The following is a 5,445-nucleotide window of genomic DNA, read 5'->3' as shown; positions in this document are numbered from 1 at the left end:
TTAATATAATGTTCACAAATGATTTGACAGCATGCAGTTGTATATCGCTTTCTTTTTACATGTAAAAGTGAGTCTGTAAAACCACAAAATTCTCACAAATTCAAGTATGTGAATGTGCAATAAAGTTGTACAGCTGTGGAATATTTTAAGTAAAAGTGAAAACTATTATTACAAACACATAGGATTTGTATAGTTAAGACAAAAAGCAGCTGAAGATACATTTGGCCTCACAGCAGGAAGGACCTTGTTTTCGAACCTGCCAGCTGGCAAGCAGGGAGGCCTCTCATGTGGAGTTTCCTTCTTCTTCTCTTGCCTAATTTGTTTTTCTCCAAGTTCACATTGGAACACTGGTTTTTATCTCAAACATCGTCCTACCCAATGTCAGCTGTGATTGGCTCCAGCCCACCTGGACCATTATGAGCACAAATTCACACATCACAGATGTATTTAGGGCAGGAGACGGAGGAGCAGCAATGAGGCTGCAGGTGCTTTTAAAGGTTAAGAGGTGTGGGAAATCAAAATGATCCAATTCTCCATGTGGAAATGACCAAAATAGAATTTCCTCTCACTTTGGAGGGTGGATTCTTCGACCATGTGACAAAGAGGGGGAAAACAAGGCCGTAACAATATGTGTGTCACCGCGTTACTGGAGCTCTTGGGGGCCCAAGCAGCCATTACCCACATCAGGAGCACACAGTGGGCTGGGTAAATGGCGGGCCGGGTCGATACTGACTCCCTGTTAGCCTAGCCGCTGCACTAAGCTAATTATGTATAATTGGCCCTGAGTGCAGCCGGGGCTCCTGGGATGAACTTTATGGAGGAACTGATGATTGTTAATGTGAGACTGGAGGCGGGGGGGAACAGGTACAAACATATACGGCAGATGTACATCACACACGAACCCAAGCAGCATATGAACTCATACACATGCAGATACTGATCTGCGGTGCTCTCTCCTGAACCCATGGGGCATTTCAGTTCACTCTGCCTCATCCTAGCTTTTGTGTTCAGATTATCCCTTATGCCTTAATTTGACCAACCATGGTTATGAAGCATGATAGTGATCAACATCCCAGATGAGCAACACCGTGCAGCGAGCGTTTCCCTGACCTCGGGGAACCTGGCTACTTAAGCCCTACCAAGAACAAAGTGTGCTGGTGTGTATTTGACTACACTGAGTATTACCCGGGAATACCATGTTGCTGCCAGATGGAGGATCAAATTGCTTTGCTTTAAAACCTAATTTTTTTTTTGTATTCTTTGGCTGTGAGGAGCTGCAGGGGTCGACTTAACTATTGTTTCTCAAAAAATGTTGTACCCAACAGCTTCGATTAGAAAAATTATTATTACACATTATACGTATAAGTGGATATTTTTATGGAGCTCAGGCAAGGACACAATGAAGTCTAGCCATGATTATTTTGGTCTTGTGGAATAGCTATGAGGTAGTAACACCTGTTTTTACACTCTTTTACACTCTGTTGTTGTCTTCATGACTTTTAAGTCAACACTCACGTCACTGAGCAGATTCTCTGAAGTTATACCTATGTCGCCGACAAGGTCAACAGTCACAGTGTCCTAAATGCAGACCTACAAAGAGTTTAAATGCATGGTTCCTTGATGTGACTAATTTTCCACAGAAACCAACCACTGGCAGCCATCATAATTTTGAATCTTAGAGTCGTCTTGTAGTTCTCACAAAGTGCGTATTCTTGCTACTATCACAATGTTCAAATTAAATGTAAGCTGTAAAATAAAAAAATATCTAAATTTCCAACAGAATCAAAAATGGTCAGTGGGCATTGGTAATAAGCTTCACACTCGCCTTTTCGAGCAAGACTGATCCCAGAAGACACATTTACATCAAGCTTATCTGCTTTGTTTGCTAGAAATCAATACAAAACTCTGTCAGAGGAATTTATTATCCTTAATAGATAAACATATTGTAAGTCGCTTTGGATAAGAGCGTCAGCTAAATGAAATTTAATGTAATGTAATAAACAGATAAACAATTTAAATCTCATGTCATTCCTTGTGAAAAAAAAAAATACAGTTTATAGAATCTCTCAGTGAGGATCAGTGCCTTCTCCTCCTCTCTGGAATTAGTATGTTCTTACACAGAAAAGCTCATTTTCAGGGGAAACTTTTTCCACACAATTTGTCCCGTGAAATTACACATTGTCCATCTTTTGTCACAAGAACACTGGATACAGATGTCGGCAGAGTGTCATGTGATGTGAGGCAGATGGTGCGTCTGAATAATCGAGTGTTCCCTCGCTGCGTTGAGAGCTGCAACCTTGTTGACTCTCTCACATGCAGCATGTATGAATGGTCAGGAGGTCGATTTTATGGTCAAGAGCAGCATTAATGGACATTGTCACTGTATACGGCAAAGAACAAGCCTCCACCAGTCACACATTTAATGGCGTAATGACACTTGTCTCTAGGTTTATAAGTGCCAAATGCTATGTAATGGTGAAGAGCTGGCAGGAGCTACGTTCAGTGGTTTTGAGTCACGGAGGCAACAGTTGGTTCGTGTTGCTTGGTAACGGCGGGGTAAACATATTTGTGGATTATATTAAGTGATGCAGCGATATGAAGAGGGTTACAGAGAGAGAGAGGGAGAGAGAGAGAGAAAGAGAGAGAGAGAGGAGATGGGGTTTAATGATACACTTAATCGGGATTAGCATGGCTATTCTATAGTGGTTAATCAAAACTGGGCGGTTGCCCGCCTCCACCCGCTTTCATTTATCATGGATTTCCTCTGAGCCTTTGAAGATCAAAGAGTCTGTGACATTTTGTTTGTCTTCTTATTAGTATCCCAGTGGAAAGGAGATGACATAACTATTCAATTCAAGACCAGCCCCTTCAGCAAAATGAAATCCTTCTCATGAAAAAATCATTGTTATTTTTAGTTTTCGCTGCAAAAGTTATTATTCTTTGTCAGTGTGTGTGTGTAATTGTAAAGGAAATATAACAGTTGACCATAATAAAATGTTTATTTCCCCTTTGAGTGATCATGATTGAATCTCTACACACTGTAACCTAAATTTTCTCTAGACAATAAATGTTTTTTGGTCTGATTCTTCTCTTTGATCATGCTGTGTTTCCTGTACTACTGAATGTGATCAAAGGATCTCAACCTTTGACTGTTTAATACACCCCCTCCAGTATGGGAGGGGTTAGCCAAATGTATAAAGACAGTAAACTGTTTTCTATCTGGGTGCATCTTACAAACTAAACTTTGTGGTATGCACCATGCTCTGAGCATTAAAGTGTGACAATACTGTAAGAGAATTGTGTCTCGTTTTCTCGTTGCTAAAGTGGGATTGTAGAAATTGCCACGACAGTTACTCATTAATCTCTTAGAAGTGAGTGGACTGTATGCACACCTGTATGAGTTCTGTACCCAGACAGTCACAGTTTCATAAGCATAATGTGAGAACACACACTGTACTTTCATACTTTGTGTGTCCCCCGTAGCTTTGCTCTCACAGTTTGTTGCAGTGGCCATGAATGGAAACTATTTGCAGGGACTGTCTGTACTGTACGCAGGAACAGACAGGAAAACCAAAATGGCCCTGTACTTAAAAAAAATTGCACGTCAACTAGAGCTGGATTTGAACCTTTGCACTCACTCATGTTGGCGGCCTGCAGATGTGGAGCTGTTCTGCCACCGACCAGGTTCTATACATGACTCGGCATGCGTCTGATGAGAAAAATGATCAGCAGTCACAGTTAAGACGTGCACACACACACACACACACACGCAGTGCAGTTGCTACCTATAAGTAATGAGAAATAGAGCTGCAAGATTTCCTCAAAATTAATCAACAAAATATGTTCATGCCTGAGTTTTCTGGCACGATCCCCCATTGAAAGAATATAATCATTTTTCTGTACCTTTCAAAAACTGCTACAAGCCACATGTGAAGAGAAATCATGTGAAACAACTAATACTGTAATTGAATAACTGTGCCACCTTAAAGGGACTCTTACCTTTGTTGCATTTTTACACTTTTTTTGGATAAGGTTAAATTGGTATTAATAAGGTAATGACACTCTAAAATGCAAGACAGACCCACCAGGAGTAAAAACAAACAATTATTTCACTCTCATAATATTTAGTGAAAACTTCAACCAATAAAATTCTTCGGACCGAAGGACCTTATTGGCCGACAGACCTGTCTGTTTGATGCATGGACATGCAGGTTTTCCGTCTGCTTCTTGTGGCGCATTCGGGCAAATAAATGGTGCAAATAACCATTGAACTGAAAAATATATATGTGAATGTAAATGTATATAACTTACCGGTGCTTCTGAATCCGAATCCATTGCTTTGGTAAACAAAAACTCACGTGCGTGCGCGGAGGCAGTAGCTTGTAAGTCTGCTTGTAAATAAAGTTTCTTCAAAAAGACACCGCGGATGGGAACAAGGGGGTGGGGCATTGGAGGAAGGCGGGATGATTTGAATGTGCTGTAATTCTCAAATGCAACAAAGGTAAGAGTCCCTTTAACACTTTGTTGTTGTTTCTTGGCTGTATTTATTTACTTATCATTCAAGTACCCATCTCCTGTTTCTAGACGTTTTGAAGGACGGATTTTATAATGACTCCTCTGGGACACAACAAGATGAGCCTAACTATTAATATTAACGAGGTAAATCTATTTTACCACTAAACAACAAGCACTTCTTCTTTGAATAACATTTAAGATTAAAGTTTAAGTATTGTACTGCACACCGGTGGATTTCTATGTCATTAATCTTCCGCTAATTTTGTAGAATAAAATATCTTTCATTTGTTTCCACCCTCTCACACCTTCCTCCTTCAGCACCAACGGTCTCATATTATTAAGCACATTCATCTGAAGAGCAGGACAGACATCTGTGCAAACACTTATAACACACATGCATAAGAACCAGACATCCATCAACCTCCCGCTGTATAGGATGCATATGACAAACTTAAAGCGTGTTCTTTTATGTACGTACAAGATGTACCGATTAGCCGCCCTGGCTCCTGGATCCATAATGAGCTGTGATTATGTAATATACATTCAGTGAGATCTCGACCTAATCATGCTCATGACATGTGAAGACACTCTCCCCGACCGCAAACTGTGTTTTTCTATCTTTTATCTTCCGAGGCTTAAATTAATACCACCAGCACACGGTACCAGGATGGTTTTATCTGCACGGTGTGATGTAAACAATGGTGGAGAACGTGCTAGGTTGCATTGGTTGAATCAGAATCAGAATCAGAAAGTATTTATTGCCAAGTAGGTTTACACCTACCTGGAATTTGCTCTGGTTATTGGTGCATACAAGGAACATATGAACATAAAAACACAATAAATGCACCACACATAAGAAAAACAATAGTAATAATAAAAAATAAAAAAACAATATATATTTATTTGGTTGTGTGACTAAAATAAGTCACA

This window comes from Limanda limanda, chromosome 17 (genome assembly GCF_963576545.1).
Source record: "Limanda limanda chromosome 17, fLimLim1.1, whole genome shotgun sequence".
Lineage (NCBI taxonomy): Eukaryota > Metazoa > Chordata > Actinopteri > Pleuronectiformes > Pleuronectidae > Limanda > Limanda limanda.
This window is presented reverse-complemented; position numbering follows the sequence as displayed.